This window comes from Dermacentor andersoni, chromosome 1 (genome assembly GCF_023375885.2).
Source record: "Dermacentor andersoni chromosome 1, qqDerAnde1_hic_scaffold, whole genome shotgun sequence".
Classification (NCBI taxonomy): domain Eukaryota; kingdom Metazoa; phylum Arthropoda; class Arachnida; order Ixodida; family Ixodidae; genus Dermacentor; species Dermacentor andersoni.
Window position 1 is genome coordinate 224,195,025 of NC_092814.1, and position 19,149 is coordinate 224,214,173.

A 19,149-nucleotide genomic window follows, 5' to 3' on the forward strand; every position below is an offset into this window, starting at 1 on the left:
TCCCGAGAAGTGGTCCAAGCATCTCACATTGCAAAGAGAAAGGATGCGATGGCTGTGTTCGCCGGACTTCAATTTGTTTGGGTGTCAAAGAAATGCTGTTTCTCCATAATATATTTTCCTAACGTTATCGGAGCCAGACGGCTGCGGTAGCTCATGTCAAGTGTACATTTGTGCCTCTATATGATCTGTGATTGCGGCAATAAACCCTTCAGTTGCGAGCCTACGCTGATGCTGTGTGTAGCTCTATCTATTAATCCTGATTTTTATGTTTTCTAACATGCCAAAATGCGGCATTGCCAACTCGTCCATGTCACAGTTTCACTCGAACTGGAATACATTCCTCGGGTAAACAGTGTATTACGGAATTCAGAAAGCCAGTAGACAAGCGTATTTGAATTTACATACCTGCCAACTTTATTCCCTAGAAATATAGTACTGTACGTTTCACATAATATCCGCATAGCGATATTAACTTAAAAAAGGCGGAAAAAATTCAGAGAAAGGCGGTAAAATTTGTATTCAATTTTTTAGCCAGTATGCATCACCAAGTGCGATGCTCGAAACAGCAGAACTAGTTACCCTACAAAAACGGCGATATAAAGAACGATTAAAGCACATGTATCTGCTCTATCATGGAAAATTAGGCATAGACAAGGACACGTATACCGAGCCTCTCGCTCGTCCATCAACTCGGTCTAGCCACGCTAAACAGCTTAAAGACTACTACTGCAAGACAGACGCGTTTAGAAATTCATATTTTCCCCGAACCATTAGGGTATGGAATGCACTTGATGCTGCGGTGGTTGCCTGCGACACCACTGAATCATTCTTAAAACTGCTTAAAGAAATTGCATAAATGAGCGGGGTATATTATGTTTGTCTGATAGGAAGTACGTTTTGAAATCGTTTGCCACACGTTGTATACATATATTCTAGTTTTCTGTTTATCTGTCTCTTAAATGTTCGTCAATTTAGCGCTAAGCGGAGTTTGCATTTTCTTCTTCTGGAATGGTTTCACATTGTTAGCGCTAAAAGCTACGTTTTCGCAAATGACACGCTGTTCATATTTTCAATTTCAGTGCTATTTCATTTTGCTCACGCTTCGCGCCTTGTACTCAATTTATTGTTCGTCATGTTTGTAACCACTCCTGCTTAAGGCCTCTAATCAGAGGCTTCCAGTACTCTTGAAATAAATAAATAAATAAATAAATAAATAAATAAATAAATAAGTTTTCACCACAACTTAAGCTGGACCACGCTTCGTTTAAGGTAGAGGGCTAACGGGCCAAAGCGTGACGGGCTGGGTACGGGTCAGGTATAAAAGCACGGGCCAGCGCAAGCTGGCACATGACACTTTCGGCCTCAGACTGGGCCCGAACTATGAAAAATGGCCCGTGCAGTCTAGTTGACATGTCATGGAAAGAACACGCATGTTCTTATTGCCGCCACTCGACCCCGGCACAGATGAAAAACTTGTTTTCTCGCTAAAACTGCTTATGTCTATGCTGCCCCGTGCGCTAGGATGTGCACTATATTTCCATGGCACGGGCCCTACAACGTAGAACTATTCCAATCTGTTTTTATTCCAATCTCCTGACGTCAAAGTTACGTAACCGCCGACGCAAGCACGAGGCGGTGAACAGCAAATTCAAACACTCTCCTATTACTCTCCTAGTTTATAGGAGGTCACTTTTGTTTGCTTTCAAGACGGATAAGATTGCCTACATAGAGTGGTTGTTCTTAAGTAATTGGCTGATATGAGGCGAGGAGCACGCTCAAGTGGAGAGGGTTTCGATGGGCCGAGCCAACGCAGTGATAATAGATGACCGGAAGAGGAGGGTGGTGTCGGTGTCTACAACTGGTCTGCTTAACATTACTTAGGTTGAGGTGGATGGTCGAAAATCGCGGCGGCGTGCAACGGAAAGTTAAAAATGCCGCTAAAACGGATCCTCAGCAAAGAAGAGCTGGCAGAGTGATGTCGTATACGTGGCCAAAGGGCTCGGCAACGTTATACTACCGCGCAAGAAAGTGTTATTATACGCAAATAAATCCATGCTCCCTGGCAAGTGTGAATAGCCAGTGCCCGAGCAATCGGCAAGTAGCCATCTTCTGTTCCTTTCGGAACGGGGCAATCTCCGGCTATTCAGAAAATAAATTCAGTTTTGGTCGGCATGTTAATGCATCTTTAACGCGTGCACGTTACTTTGACGCGGTGAGCTTTCGCGGTTTTGTGACGTCGCGTGACATACAGGCGAAGTGGGTGCAGCCCGAAAACTTTTGACCAATAGCAGAGGCCTAATGGTGAAAAATCGCCGAATCAGAAATAATTATTTTTCTTTTATTCGGTCTATTCATGCATAGTCAGTGTGCACAGGTCATATGAGATGGGGATATCCTGATGTCGCGTGACGGACAGACGAACGGGGGGGGGGGGGGCGGGCTGAACGGTTTTTTACCAATCGCATAGGGCTGTTTGCAGAATTGGAATAGAAAAGTGTGGAATTGCCTTGCTTGATAGCACCCGGTATTTTTCATATTTCATAAATTTCTCTTACGAATACAACATGAACATTCGGCCCTTGATGGCAGAGATCTTATTTTGTCGTCTCTTAGTATTCTCTGCAACTGTCTAATTGACATGTGGAGGTCTAAAAGGACAATTAGAATGTTACGGATTAGTTCTAATCAGCTCATTAGATATTAGAGACTAAACAGTTACAAGGGATTTCTCATTTTGAGCTCCGAATAATATTTGCTTGGTCTTAATCACGTTCAATAATCCACCTTTATTAAATTTAATTTGTGGGCATGATATCTGGGATTCCCTGTTTATTAGTAGTCACGCAACACCATTTGACACCGGCAATATTTAGTCGTCACCGAAATGAATCATCATACTCGAAAGGCTCTGTTCTCTACTGCGGCTTTGTTTATTACTACTTAAAGTCAGCCTCGCACAATTTAAAAGTATTATGATCACTGGAGATGGGATAACCATAGATTAACATCTGATAATTAAATGTAATGGAATGCCGAATAAAAAGGGCGCACTTTCACTCGAAAGGCGAAGCATCGATTGCAATAGCACATTAGTAGACAGCTATACGAAGTAAGGATAATATTAATATCGGGCGTATGAACTTGTAATACATTCGCTTACTACCTAAATTAACAAGCATGGGGTACGCACGCACAAGCAAACATGAACACATCTCACTCGATGACTGCGCACGCTCGCTGTCAAAATGGTGGAGTAAGAAAGCGCGGCAGTAGCAGCGAGCTAATTGACCTTCGTGGTGCCTCTCGCTTCTAAGCAAACTAAGCGGCCAGACACAACGCATACGGAGCTATCAGCACTCGGCGCACTCTGTCCTTATCACAGATCACTTTCAAGGTAGGGCCCGCGGAACCATGCACGGCCGCTCTATATGCAGCCGCCGCAGGAGTAGAGCGCTCCCCCCTACCCCCGTCCTCTCCGCCCGGTGCCTTGCGCGCGACGGAAGACCGCGCGCTTCCTCCTCGCTTTCCTCCCTTGCGCGAGTTAGATTGAGCCACCATCGTCGGCTTACCCTCGCACGCTTTCCCTCGTACATGCAGCATACGGCAAGCGGCGACGAGGTTATCGGCCTTGAATTTTATATTGAACATCACGGCGACGGCGACGCCGACGGTCACGGAAGAAATGCGGCTGAAGTGTCCATTTAATTGCTATCGCAATGAGAGAGAAAGTGTTTACGTGGCTGTTGCAGAAACTTGACGGGGAATACCACGGCTTAATTTCACATTGCTGTACCGCAGCCCCTGTTCCGAGAGATAATTATTTACCCAACATCTGCAACAATATGCATTGCCGTTCCAGTTAATGCCTCCTCACAAACGACAAAAATACAGCATGGAAAACGGTTAACTCTAACGTAAACTCAATTTGAGGTATATTCCGGGTCCACATTTGTTGAAACTTCATTACACTCTGAAGTAAATAACTAAGAGAATAACTATTGGAATTCAATAATTATGAATTGCATAGCAAATACCGATTCCTGTGACTGTTGGTAAGATTGGTAAATAAAAAAAAGTAATTTTTTTTTAGTTTAGAATCCCGTATTTTTAAAATTAGAGGCAGCAATTGCTTAAACATGTATCATACGCACATAATAAACTTAAAGGGACTGACAACCGTTATTTAAGGGCCTAGTTTTTTTATGGCGCAACGCACAGACCTCTCTCGGTAGTGTTTACATCTGCAGCGGTTACTTCCAAAAGCGCGTGGATATTTAGTAACAGATTTTTTTTTATCTGAGCAGCCTATAAAAGAAGTAAGAGTCCCCCTCCAGCAATACTGAGAAGGGAGAGCGATGTCGACAACCCGCCCCGCAAATTGTGAAAGCCATCCATTGAGCGAGCGTAACTGTGGTTAACCACCTACATTTTGACCTTTTCAACCACTTTTAAAAGGTGATAAGAAGCTGGTACAATAAGTTCGCGTTGTTTTAGAGACATTTCTTATATTTGTGCCGCGTTCTTCCTCAAATACACGCCTACGTCATGGCTGGCTGGCCGTCATCGTCGTTATTTTGTCGATAGACGATAATCGAAAACAAAGGCGAAGGTAGCGCCACTTTTCTGCTCACTACGAACGAAGGTTTACCTGCACATTGTAAGTCTGGAAAAAGTTATAACAATAAAAAGCGTACTGCCTTTCAATACTAATAAAAAGACCAGTAACCGCGCACACTGCTATAGAAGGTCACGGGGGGGACTTATGCAGCTTCATGTTTTTGCTGCGTAGGGTGCCAGAGGCCATGTTCCGCGACTGTTAGCGATGAATTAAAAATACAAATCCACGTTTAATGAGAAAAACATGGCTCGTTTTAGCCACTACGATAGGGAATCATTCCATCAGCTGGGTTATCTCGATTCAGTTATCTCTAGCGGTTGTCTGTCCCTTTAAGAGAGTGCACCCGAGGGCCACCGCGCCACCTCAGCTTAATCGCTTGAGCATCGCACGCGTCGAGCGATGGTTATGGTTTTGGCTTATATGAAGACATTATCTCTATTTAATTTCCACTTATAATGAATAATATAATTATGGCGTATTTAATCCTTACCTGAAAGTATACTGGGAGTTTAGTAAAAAAAAAAGTTAATGTTGTGTAGGCTTTCCTCAGTTGAATGTCTGTTAGCCGCATATGGTTGTTACTCAAATAAATATCGAGCCGCTTCATGCAGTACTATTCGAACGGGCAGCTGTGACACGTGGTGCTTTAATTCCTTCATTTGGCACTACAAAAAAAATTATTTCGAAACGAAGGCTGCTGTCCGCGGAGCAAACAGCAACAAAGGAAACTAAGCGTGGAGAATTTGGTTGCCGTCAACGCGGCGCATAAAATCACCGGCTGTCTCGTAAACGCATCCTATCGCTGTTCGAAATAATTATCTGCGCCGTTCCCTTCTCATAGCGTCTGCTTCTTGCAGTCTCTTGGCGACATAAAATTTATTACGGTTCTAGCGGAGGCGATATCCCTGGTTGCGTTTTGTGGTAGCGCGTCTCATGCATCTTGAAAAAGGTTTCTCGAATAGCGGCCGCGACTGTGACATTTGAAATCGGGGAGTTGTCCTCGGTGATATTGCTGCAGAAACCGGAATACTTCCCGCTTTCTAGACGGGCATGCCCAACGCTGGTGACACTACACCCATCAGCGTTCTTTTCTTCTTTCTTTCTTCACTTTTTGAAAATACCAAGAACTGCTTTTGTGGTATAAAATTGCCTTTTTTGTTTTTCTTTCTTTTCTTTATTCATTTACTTGCACTCCCCTGGAACAAGAGCCAAATGTCTGTCTGACATAGCGACTTGCCAGAAATGTCGGAAACTTAGCGCGCAGTGGTTCATAAGCACCCTTAAAAAACTAAAGCAGAACACACCCACCCACACACACGCACACGCACACACACACGCACACACGCACACACGCACACACACACACGCACACACGCACACACACACACACAAACACACACACACACACACAAACACACACACGCACAGAGAGAGAGAGAGAGAGACAAATGCACTGCAAGAATATGAAGGCACCGCTTTGAAATGCTATACTTTCAATGATTTAGCATTGAAAGTTTTTTTTTTTTTACGACCGCTTTCTCAGAACTCGGAAAACGGTGAAAAAGGAAACGCATTAATACATCCAGGCAGCAGCCGATATTTGCTTTTGTCAGCCACGGCGTCGTGATCGCGAAAGACAGCGAAAGAAACACTGACCTTGCGATGAGGCTGCGCACAGCGTGCAAGGAAATATAAGAGGGCCCGAAGTTCCGGTGGCTCTGGGCGCCGCAAAGGGTAACACTGCATATTGCGGCTGAAATGCGGCCCGCCACCGATAGAGTTGCTTGCGCTTTTGAGACGCCGAAACAAAGTGAGAAAAGTAAAGTCAGCCGCCTTATGATCGAAGCAATTGAAAAATGGCCTCGATAATCATCTTCACTCTTTCGCACAATTTCAGCCTCTTGGCAGCGATGAGCTGCGAAAGCCATCCGAGATTCGCGCATTCATGGCACATCATTGGCTCAGCGCATACAAAACGGCATCATTTTACAGAATGCATGTTAGGTGGCACACAACCAGCTTTGGATTAGGCAACGTTTCAATATTCTGCGAACTTCGTATTCCGAACCTGGTGTTTTTTGGCCTTGATGACACGACTCGGGAGACGTGGAAGCAATCGGAAAAACTAGTAACCAAACTTTTCGCTGAGGATCTCGAGGCTCGCGCACATTGAGCGGATATTAAACAAGCCCACCGACTTGGGTCTTTCCAGTCAAATGAGAATAGGCCTATTGTCGTGAAATTTGTGCACTCCAAACTGAAGGAGACTGTCCTATCATGCGCCAGAAAAGTGTAGAGCTCTTAATACAGCATTTCCTAAGACTGTTATCCGGCCACTCAGATGGCCCGTAAGCCGCTGGCCGAGTTTGCGCGAGCACAGGGCAATCCCTTCAAGCTGAGCGTCGGAACTTCGGCGCACCTGTACGCCCACGTTTGTCGGAAGGTTGTTCCTGGTCACCCGTAGCTGAAGGCCATGACTCGTGCAAGAAAACAACCTAACTTTGTGCCTTTCCTTCACACTAATATTCCAATTATATTACGAAGCTTGATTCTTTGCGTAACCTAATTGACACCAAAGAAAACAAAATAATTTCACCAACTGAAACATGGTTCCAGTCCATCTGTTAACGATCCTGAAATTGCCTGATCTTGCCAGGCTTAGACACCTTTCGGCACGAGCGCGTTAAAGGGAAGCTGAAGAGTCTGTCGAATTCAATAAAACGCTCATATACGGATGCGGGAACCTTATAAACCATGAAGGTAAAATTTTGGGGGGGATTTTTCACGTAGGAGCGACGCAATCGTCGGTTAAAATTGCGCTGTAGCTCCGCCCCCCGTCGAGCGCCGCGCGCTGCTGCTGACGCTGACGATGCGAGCGGAGACCGGAAACCGCGGCGTAGTGACGTCAACACTGGTGTTCCGTTCCTTCGCAGTCTCCGCGACCGTGCCTGACCGGGCTTATTTCTGCGTGCGTGCCGTCCTAATCTGCTTCGCTCGACCCTACATTCCTTTGTTTGTGTGTATATAGGAGTGGTAGCTGACGTGCGCAGCATCAATTGAACTTGTAGGCCGTTCATGCCGGCGTTCTGTGCAGCCTACGCTTGCACGAACACCAGCGGCCGCGACGATGTTCCGATGTTCCAGTAGTTCCTGCAAGACAAGAAGCTTTCAGCTAAGTGGGAGGCTGCTGTGAAGCGAAACAACTTCAATCGCTCAAGAACAACAGGGTTGTGCTCTAACCACTTCCGTGACGATTACTACCGCAGTTTATCAATAATGCGTGCTTTGGGTTCTCCTAAAAAAAAAAAAAGAAAATTGGCACGCTGAACGGAAGGTGCATGTTTATCTCCCACCCTTGACGCAGGTTTCATCGCCAAGCGCCGCGAATTTTCTATTCGCACGTGTGTTGTGAAACAGCCTGCATGCAGCTACCATAACGCAGTGCAAGCGTAAAGTTTGCATGTGTTGGAAAGCCTGCTCACGCCAGGACGCTGCGCTCCCCCTTCTCTCGCACACATAGAGAAACTGACCATCTCACGTAGCTGACGGAATTCGCCGGTTACGAGTAGCGTGCGGATGGCGCGCTGATGAAGGTTCTATACTACACGTGCTACAACAGCCGGTAAACCTTTCCCGCGTTTAAACCGTCTGTGTAGATTGCCGACAGCTTTGGAGCAGCGCACAAATGCCGAAGGTCGCATCACCGCTTACGTTCTACGAGGAGGCATAGAGGAACATAACACTACAGTTGTTTGCCCGGAAACGTACTCACTGGAACGCTGAATGCAGCTTAGCAAAAAACATACTCGCCAAAGAACATTTCGGTTGGCCATACTCAGTGGAGCCTTGGACTAGGGCACCAACCCTGTGATTGCAGACAGAAGAATCCATCAGAAGATGGAAGAGGCCGTCTGAAGCCGCGAAGATCTCTTTTCTAGGGCCCAATAAATGTTTTCCGATCCGATCCGATCCAACACAAGGAGGTGCTAACACTTCGCCTTCGTTCACGTGGAAAGCAGTGCTTGCACCAGCATTTTTTGCTTCTTGGAGAGGCCGGCTCTTCGCACTCGGCTCGTACATGTAGGAAGTAAAGTATAAACCTCTTACAAGTGATCTTGCACGCGACAGCGACAGCGCGACAAGCGAGGCGATGTCTGTCGCGTTCACTCGTCGCCTGTAAGCCGAACTCCACGCGAGCGACGGCTTTGAGCGACGACTTCCCGGTATGAGGGCAGCAATATACGCGCCGAAACTAGCGTGACGCATGCTTTATCAATTTAAGTTGATGTATTTTACTGAACAAGGAGCATAAAATATTTCTGAAGGTCTTGCACTAGGTTATTTTTGCACGTGTAAAATTCAATAGTTTGCTCGTTCCGTGCGACAAACAGTAGTATTTGAGTTATGTACATCCAGTTTCGGCTTCGCACTATTGGCTAGTCGCTCATAGCATTTCCGGGGGGATGAGCGACGAGTTCTAGATTTCTAGAAACGAGCGATCGAGCGACAACACCGAGCGATCTGTTCAAGCGACGGCCCGTTTTGTCGCTCGAAGCCGTCGGCTGTCACCGTCGCGCGCAAAATCGCTCTCGTGGAGTTTGGACTTAACGCCGAACTCCTCAAAGAAACGCAAGCTCTCGAAATTTTCCATGACGATCTCAGCAAAACAGCACCAAACTACCTTGCACCGTGCTTCGTGTGTAGCGGCAGCAGTCGGTCCGGACGAACGCCATTGTTGACGTCACGAGGGGCGCCCGTCCAATCACAGGCGAAAACGAGGCGCGCGAGCTGGGCGTGTCTGCTGCTGTACTTTTCGTCGAAATAAAATACGTTTGCGCTTTCTTTCGCTCAATTTCGATGCGATATTCGAATTCAGAGGGTTGAAAACCACGACGTACTGCTCTTCACTCATTTTTTCTGGAAAAGCTTTCAGCTTCCCTTTAACAAGCGGGGTGAGGGCGTTAGAAATGTTAGAAAGAAACATACATATTTTTTCAATTGTTCCGCGAAATCGGAGCAAGATATGCGTCTTGGGAATAGCTCTTAGGGACAATGTGATTAAATGGGTTAAAGTAAATTGTGTCTACGCCACTCCGTTGCTCACGTCTTCGTTCTTCCTTCCCTCTACGATTCCCATGCGTTGACGGCCGGGTGAACGACAGTAGCTCGATTGGCGATGAGCGTAACAAAAAATAAACTGAAGCAAAACCTCAATATGAAATTCCTGTAGCCCTTTCGAGTTAATTAACATAGGTAACATGGGCACTCATTTATGAAGATAGGCATGCATGCCAACGATTCCAGCAATTGAGAACATAAATGTAGCTTTCTGTTTGTCTGTGTTTCTTTCCGCACGTTTTACAGGACCTTGTCACAGCTTTCCTTCTTCGGAAACTGCACGATGACGTTCTTTTCGAATTTATGTTTTGTTGGCACGGCTGCGAATTAGTCTACACCACTGACGGAGACTGAATCAATGACAGTCGTGCTGACTCTTGCAAGAATACCTAGTAGGCACTCCTTCGCTGTTTTCTTTAACAGCATTTATCTCGAGCCTGCGGATTCGCGCGTAGTGCTCAGATATTAAGAAATGAATTCCGAGGGTTGAACCCCTCTCGACTGCTTCTAGCCGGAGGTGTTTCCGATTTTTCATCAGGGCATTGTTCTCAATAATCGTGGCAACGAGTCGATAGTTTGCACGGGGAAAACTTTTACACATTGAGTCTATGCTACACTCGCTCCCTTTATATCCACCCGAGGAGCTCGCTCTTCTACGCGGATATTTATATATTTAAGAGATTCCGTAATACTTTCCAATCCATTCTTTAGCATTCTGAAATTTTCTAGTTGTATTGAAAAGGTCCCGCTCACTCCTAATGAACAACAGCAAAAGAAGTGAAACGTTTCGTGGCGGCGACGGTGGCGGTAGGGTGAGCGAAGCAGCGCTACGTTAAGAAATTATACGAATATGTGAAAATTATGTTAACCTGTAACGTGCAGTAGAGATGGTTTTGAGTTTGTGCTAGAACACCGTCACTACTGCCAAAAAATATTACAGATGCTCCTCATTAATAAAGCCTGCGCTCTTACACATGCATGTTTGTTATTTTGAGAAAGAAAAAAAAATACACCAGTTCCCCTTTTTATGACTGCGCACACTTGAGAATAGCACCTCGTTTGCATGCGAGAAAAAAGAAAGAAAAGAAAAACATGCTTAAACAGTCAAAACACTATTATCCAAGCGCAGTTACGGTGTTCGAAATTACATTATGTAGTGGCGTTCCTTCCACAAGATATCTCGCGAAATACTTTTATTTGGACAGACAAAAACTGGCAGTTATAGATGACTTATAAACACCGGCAAATTAAAGCCATATCCACTCTAACAAAGGGCAACGACGTTGCCAGACGAGATTCTGAGAAGGCGCTCGTGACGGCGGCCACTTGTACCGTCTTTATGAACTACAGTGAACAGCGCTTGACGTTCCGTAGAGTGCACGGTCCTTACGAACGTCGATACGATTCATTAAATAACAAAACTACAGGCACAAAAACTGCAGAAAGAGGGATGTTGAGCGAAAATGCAGTAGACGACTTGTGCAGTTGTTTTTCAGCAAGGAAAAGAGTGCACGCAATGATAAAGAACCGTGTGGTATTCCGCAAACGTTATCAAACTGCCCTTCTCATGCGTTGCGTTACGGTGAAGCAACTTCCTTGTCTACATCACTTTGTTATCCACTGAGTCAGCTTAGGGGAGCTTAGTAGCCGTCACTCTCTGTGAGGTTTCGTAGTGCTGGCAAAATCTGCTGTGTAAGCCAAGCACTACACCGGTGAGAGCTAGGTCTTTGTTCGTACTTGGCGTGTGTTTATCCAATATTCTCGTCATCTAATATACCGTATTTACTCGTGTGAAGCCCACCCTCGTGTAAATACCGCGTCCTCACTTTGGATAGCAAAAATATTCAAAGATATTACGGCAGAACTTATCTAACGATGATTGCCGAAGGTAATGTGATTAGTATTCGAGCAATATAACAACACACCGTGTTTAAAATTAAATTACAAGGTTTTACGTTCCAAAACCACCATCTCATTATGAAGCACGCCGCAGTGGGGGACTCCGGTAGCTTCGCATGTGCTGTGCTTTCGACGTTTCTTTCGCGTTGAAGTAAGAGACGCACAAAGGTCAACTCGCTTGTTGCTGCTGCCGCGATTCCTCACTCCAGCGTTCTGACAGCGAGTTTCTGCTGTCATCGAGATAAATGTGTTCATATTTATCTGTGTGCAAGTGACACCGTGCTTGTTATTTTAGTTAGTAAGCGAATGTTTACAAGTTCATACGGCCGATAAAACTACTATCCTTACTTTGTATAGCCGTTTACTAATTTTCTATCGCAATGAATGCTTCGCCTCTCGGGCGAAACTGCGACTTTTTCTCATGGACCACCTTAACGGATTACTCACGTCTAAACATAGGCCAAAATAGCATTTGTGTCAAATTCAAGCTTTTCTTTTAGATCCTGTGCTCAATACATCACCGAAAATAAAATTTTAGAAAATAGTGCGTATTAGGGACAGTACTGCAAATGCGATTGCCGGTTTCCTTCAGTGACCGTTTTTCGTGAAAATTTTCCCCAACACGCTGTAATTTGCGCGTTTTTACTTCGGCGCTAAAGACTAAAAAACATAAAAGGAATTTGTGAAACTGTTTTATTTGGAAAAACGCAAAGTTTGAAAGACTGTGCGAAACGATCGATTTTCGGCAAATTTTGGTTTCGCACATGGTTTTCCACCGTTTCATGAAATTCAAATGGCCTCACGTGCGCGAAAATTTGTTGCCGCTCAAAATGTTTTGGGAAAGTACTGCACAAGTTATGCTTATATACATGTACCTTTCTTTGTAATATTTTTATTAAAATAGACACTGCTCCAATGATACGTTTGAGACACTTGGTGTAAAATTATCCTAGTGCTGTAAGTGCGTCTGAGTAAGTTATATTTATTTAGCCGGCCCATGCTGTTTTTCCGCTGTTGTTGACTGCGGTAACCTCGTAAGCTTTTTTCTGAGAATTGAAATTTATGTTTCTCTGCGAACGCTGGCGAATAAGCGTTTGTGAAGATATGCAATACAGTGCAGACAAATTAAAAAAATGCAGTATCAGAATGAAGTGAATAAAAAATACTGTGTCATAAAACATTTAGTTGTAATGTACTGGTGCGCATCAGTGGCCCTTCTCCACCAAAAGAATTGCGCCAAAAATTTGAGGTAATGAAATTATTGAAACAATGTACATTATTTGCAGCTGACAAAAGAACCATCTGGTAACTTCTTTTTTGGTTTTGCGCATGGTTGTATTTTTATGCAATTACGGTTCTTTAGCTTAAATATCCCTGCCGAAGGTAAAATATGCCTTGTCTTTCTTCCGACCGACAGCTTCGAGGGGTAGAAGGTGGGCTTTTTGTAATTTTTTCAGTTTCTCACGACAGAATTTAATATACAGTCGGTAAAATAACAGCGAACTGTAATTGTTTCCTTCGTCGTCTTTCATCGCCCATGAATCACTATATATACGTTTAAAGAGCGCATATTCAGTAACACGACCAACCAATTACGCCGTTAATTGTTTGCGCCGTTATTAACCATAATAAAAAAAACAAAGAGAGCCTTCTTTGGTTAGATTTCATTTCATCTTTCCTGCGCTAACCTGGTCGTCAAATAAAGCAAAGCGAGCAATAAAGGAAATGACACAACGAGCGGTATAGTCTTAGCGACGTCGATAAAGGTTACTCAAACACGTAAGCAAACACTTATCTTCATCTGAAGCCCTGCAGCATGCTTTGAATACTTTAACGGTAGTAGGGACGCAGTGTTGGTTTTAGCTAACGGGCTGTTTGTTTAAAAGCGTCTATATTGCTGATGTCACAAGTCTTGTCAACCTTTGCATCAAAAATGGTAAAACCCTGAAAGGAAAAAGAGAGGCGAGATGGATCCACCAGGGAAATTTGTTTTTCTTCGTGATTAGCACCGAGAGGAGCATTAAGGAGAATTATCGAACCTCAAGCTCTTTCTTCCAGTAACTTTAATCTAATATCTGCCTCAAACTCGCTTCGTGGGTCTTTTTGTCATGAAAATTTTTATAGCTGCTCTCACATGAAACATTCACGCTGTAAAATATTCACATATACTTCGTCCACGGTAATCTCTAAGAAAACACCTCAAGCGCAGTACATATACTCAAGTGCAGTACATATGCCGAAAAAAAGTGTCATACTGGCTGGATGTTATTCCTTCCTGCGGTGTCACTGCGTTAGGAATACTTAAAGAGACGATCAAGGCGTGGCAATTTTTTCGCGGAGCAGAAGGCTACACTCGAAGTTTTTTGGAAGTCGCGCGAGTACGGTGCCACACATTTGAATAAATATCTGTATGTGATTTCAGATTACCTTTAACACATTCGATTACAGAACCTTCCCAGGCAGGGAATTGACTACGGCTGGGTGCTGAGGATCGGCTACACACTGATCACTACATCTTAAACAAAGATCAGTGGTGTCATTGGAAATGACCAAGCACATGCAGCCACTCGAGCTGCCCATGGCAGTGCTAACTAAAGCTCCTGAAACGTCGTAAAGTAGCCATATTCTCCTCCTGCGCCTTCGCTCCTCCTCATGTCTGCCAACATCTTTGCCTCCAGCAAGCCCCAAGTAACGTAAATAATCCGCGCCGTCCTTACCAGATGAATTCGCGACGTGTATCAGCCATGACTCACAAAGGCTGGCAGAGGGCACGAAAGATCGCTGCTCTGAAGCTTCGATAGAGTATTGCAAGCTACAGTGCCGCCAACGTGCGTGCTTGACAATCTTCTAAGTGCGCGCAAGGCTCAGAGCTGAGCGTTCGTGCTATTATATTTCTCGTCCCTCAAAGTCGACAAAAATACGTGCGGCCAATCATCGAGTCGGGACTCGATCTGCGCACATAGAAAATGAAATCAGAGTTTTAGCATTCGTTCGCGAAGCGGGAACGCAGTAACATCGCTTCATTCAGTCTCTAACATTAGCATAGTGAGCTGACGTTCAGTAAATTATTTTTTTCAGATTAGTGACTTATCACGAAGGACATTTCATCGTGCGTGCGTTAGCTCGTCCGTTCACGAAGTGACGTACTTGCCGCGAACCGAGTTGCACTAAGGGGCATGCATTGAGGACGATTGCGCTCACGCGGAGATTACATTCGCGAGATATGACTTAAGTGAAGTGGTGACCGCGCAAAGAATTGTCACGCTATGACGCGGCCAAAATTGCGGTAAGGGAAATAATGCAGTCGTTGATATTTAGACACCATTTGTTGTCTCATTACTTTATTAAACGCACCAGCCTAAGTGCCTTACAGGAATTGCGTCTCGGAAACAGGTACGAACTAATAGCTGAACGAACGAGCAAGCGAACGACTAAACGAGCGTGCGAATGGCTAAACGAACGAGCAAACGACTGAACGAACGACGACTAAACGAACGACGACTAAACCAGTCAGTGAACGAGCGGGCGACCGCTCGTTGTCTTTGCAAATGTTCCATCGCCGCATTTTAACCGTCACACACTTTAAAGCTCACGCGAATTGGCACGTGCAGGCTGTTTCATAGTTAGGGGAGAGCTCGGAGCGCATTTAGTCGTCTGCTACGGCGGCGCGCGCTGGCTGCATTGTCTTAGAGTTGTCGGGAAGCATGCTACTGTCAGAGGCAGCGCCCGGATTTCATCGTTACTGCGTGAACTGAGCCGATATTCTTCATTAAGCGTTGTGCGACGCCCACTGATACGCCTCGAAGGCAAGTTCATCACTGAAAGGTACGGGGCAATCATAGACGATGTACTGATTCCGTACGTTCCTGACGGTCCGTTCCCGGAAGGCGACTATATATTCCAACACGATAAGTCGCCGATCTACACTGCTCGTGTTGTGCAAGAACTGCTCGAAGAGGGCGGCGTCACTGTCCTGGAAAGGCCGCCCCAGTCCCTGGACCTCAAATAGAGAGAGAGAAATAGAAGACCGGAAAGGCAGGGAGGTTAACCAGACGCACGTCCGGTTTGCTACCCTGCACTGGGGGAAGGGGGTATGGGGATGAAGACAGAGGAGAGAGAGAGACAGAGAGAGAGAGAGAGAGAGAGCACAGTGGATGGATCGCACCGAGTCTACACACGTTCCCAAGACCTGTCGACTTGAGGTATTTCAAGAGCGCTTTCGTCACTTCCTTTGCCATCGACGCGTACGGCCAGGGTCCAAGGATCTTCAGTACGGAAAATGGTCTAGAGTCCAGCTGGTTCAGTGCTGTCCGGAGAACTTCGCTCTCGACGCCGTATTCGGGTCAGATACAGTGTTCAATCGTTTCTGTGGTTCCGCAAGAGTCGCACATGGCCGGGCGTATCCCCCATTCCAATGCGGAAAGAGTAGGCCTTCGCAAATACCACCCCGAGCCAGAGGCGGCACAATACTGTCGCCTCAGAGCGGGAAATTTTGATGGCACTTGTAGCTTTAAGGATGGATCAAGCCTATGAAGATTACACTTCGGGAGGTTGGGAGAAGATCAGTAATTGTGTGTCATAGCTTTAGCAACAATATGAAGTTTTCGTGCAGCATTGGTTCTTGATAAGGGGATGGTAACTGTTCGGGCATCCAGCTGGGCAGACCGGGCGGCTTCGTCAGCGAGGTAATTACCAGCATTGCCTGGACTTCAACATCATTGAAAATGTCTGGGGCTCATTTAAAGTAACGCTGGCGCGCCATCCTCTCCATGGGTTGTCTGAGGATAGGCTTTGGTCCACCACCGTCAGCGAGTGGAACGTTCTGCGAATGAACATATCGCTGGCCGAGTCGCTTTACATCCCACTGCCCTCCAGAATGATCCCTGTGATCGCTGGCGCTGGGGACACCACGAGATACTCAATGAAGTTCGGAGCGTGACACGTGTATTTCCCTGCCGGTGGGCAGGGTCTTTCTAGTGCAATGAACGTTTGTCGAAAAGAATCATTTCCAGCTCATTGTTCTAACCTAAAACATTTCTTTATTCGTATTGGTTTGCTTCATTGTGTTTGAGCCCCATAGTTATTATTGTTGAGTGTTTTGTTTTTCTTTCGTGTCAAATAAAGACTGAGCACGTTGCGCGCACATTTTCGCGTGTCTTTCTTGTCGCTGCATATTATGGTAGCACACACAGTGAAGAAATTTACGTGCATGAACTCAGTACCCTGGCCTTTTGAAAGAACAAACGAAACATGCTGTCAAAAGATGTTTGTAGAACTCCGTTATCACCAGTGAAGGCTCAGAGGCTGGCGTCGCACAACGCTTAGTATAGAATATCGGCTCAGTTCCCGCAGTAACGATGAAATCGGTGCACTGCCCCTGACAGTAGCACGCTTCCCGACAATGTGGCCAGCGCGCGCCACCGTAGCAGACAATGCGGATCAAGACTCCACGCCTCGATCGTCTGCGCCTGCGCGAGCTGCTGATGCCCCCGCCCGACTCCAGCGCTCGTCGCATTGCGATGCAATGCGCTCCGAGTTTTCTTCTAAGTGTGAAACGGACTGTACGTCTCAAAGCCCTATGATGCTGTAGTTCGGCGACGAACGCGCCCCGTAACTCGGTTCTGGGAGAGCACGCATGCGTTTCCTTTTATCGCAAATCCACCCGGCGACCGCCAACGACGAACACGAATAAAAAAGGCAAACGAAGCTATTGGCTCTAAAGAAGGCTAGTAAGGAACTACAAAAGGCGAAGAGTTGCTTTCCTAAGATGCCCAAGCCTCAAATTTTGTCAAGAGGACTGGGCTGAATCTTAAAAGTTTTGTAATCCCGTTTTTGCATGGAGCCTTGCGTGCTTGCGAATTCAAGGCTTTTGGCGCGAAAAACGAATAAGTGCACCAAATACGACCACGTAGTGCTTATATAAACAAAGTACACGTCACGTAGGAATCGTGTTAAAGCGTGCAGACGAATGGCAACATGCTTGGTGAACTGTGCAATATCTACTACGTTATGGCCACCAACAAATTACGCAAGCCTGACACATACTATACAATGAGAGACTCGCAATTTACGTCGCATAGTCGTGTGGAGGATGTTGGTCTGATGTTCTCCCGCCCAATTCGACGAATCTGTGCTTTTCTTCTTCGCCCGTCTTGTTTACTGGACGGAAGCGAATAGAGCTTCTTGCCTTTGCTGCAACTATTTTGGCATCCGAAGAGGCAGCAAGTCACGGTGATGGAAAATGCCGTGAAGCGACGTCGCACTTGCCACAAAACTTAGTTGAAGGCGTTCGGATTCCTAAACAACACGGAAAAGCAACAACGCTAAGATTCGCTCCTCACCGGTCGATAGACAAAGTTGGTAAACAAACACAGCTGGCGCGAGGGCCCACGAGTGATGCGGCATCGGCCTCGGCCAGGGTGCGCGAGGAGGTGGCGGCATTCTTCAAAGCGTGTCGCTACTTCACGAATTTTGAAGAGTTTTAGTGATAACTGCCTTGCTATCCGGATATCAAGAGCAGATGTAACGGGAAAGCTCCGCGCTCTTGCACGTGAGCTTACAATGGCCCAACGAAATTCGGCACACATTAAAAACCAGCGCCTTTGCTCCCTCGACCCTCATTAATGCTCTTCCGCACGTCTTAGAGCTACGGGAGGTAACTCTTATTTATTCTATGTGGCTTCGAGTAGCCATTTACTAATCCCCACTCCTTCCTTATCGCAATGGCAAGAAGTTCAGTCTGTGATGTTTGTGTGTGTGCAATTGTCGTCACTTAAGGGCACAAAGAAATGTCAACGCCACAGTCGCTAAAGGTGCGAAGGGTGAGCAATAGCCTAATTTAAACATTTGTATGCACATGTATACGGACAGGAATGGCTCCATGTAATAGCATGTCAAACGAACAGTCTCAGGAATAAATGAATATACTCAAACTGTGATAGCAACAAAATCTTGTTGCTGTTTTGAACACCTTCACTCGGAATACTTCGAACTGTGCTGGAAGCAGTTATCAGAATTTTGAGAGAATTTATTCAAAGGGCACAGTTTATTCATTTATTTATTGCAGAATCACACATTCGCTCTGAGGGCATTATAGCGGGGGAAGATGATATATGTTACTGTTGTGGAGAACAGTAACGCAGTACATGGAGATTCGCAAAGCAAACAGAGCTAGTGTGACAGAACATTAGCACAATAAAGATACTACAACAATACCGCATGTTAGAGTACAGTACGTGATACCAAATCACGGAAACAAAGATAAAACAAAAATAATCAAACGTTTGGACCCATATGCACTTGAAATTTGAGTGTAGAACACAAAGTTTGATTCAATAACAACAACTTAAGAAAACGAGTCCCTTTTAAAAATTATTGATAGAAAAAAGAGTATTTTAGTGAATTCTGTTCGCGAATTTTCAAGCCGTGGTAACGTGGTTGACAGATGAGTGGTAACATATATTATTTCGATAGCAATTATATCGAACTCCAAGCGCATTCTCACCGTCACCGTG